This window comes from Cariama cristata, unplaced genomic scaffold, assembly GCF_000690535.1.
Source record: "Cariama cristata isolate BGI_N322 unplaced genomic scaffold, ASM69053v1 scaffold39831, whole genome shotgun sequence".
In the NCBI taxonomy this organism is placed as follows: domain Eukaryota; kingdom Metazoa; phylum Chordata; class Aves; order Cariamiformes; family Cariamidae; genus Cariama; species Cariama cristata.
In genome coordinates this window covers 16387-16701 of record NW_009599429.1, presented here as the reverse complement: position 1 = coordinate 16701, position 315 = coordinate 16387, and positions in this window count along the sequence as shown.

Below are 315 nucleotides of genomic sequence, written 5' to 3'. Positions count from 1 at the left end.
CAGGATTTAGGCACATTCTTTTTCAGTCTTCATAAATACTTTCCTCCACCATGCTGCATACCCCAGTTTTGTAGCTAGTCTGTATTTACTTAGGTATTTAGTACTTTCAGACCTGCACTTCTTCATCAGGCAGGCAGCTTAGAAGCATCCCTATCCTCACACTACACTTAACAGCTGCAAAAATGAGACATTATAGACTTGGAATTTTAACTTCCCATATACAGAAAGGATTTTACTCCAGATTTTCAAAGAGAATGGACTCTAAAACAATCCTGGTTTCTTTTTACCTTCCAATCCTCTTAAATTATGGAAACC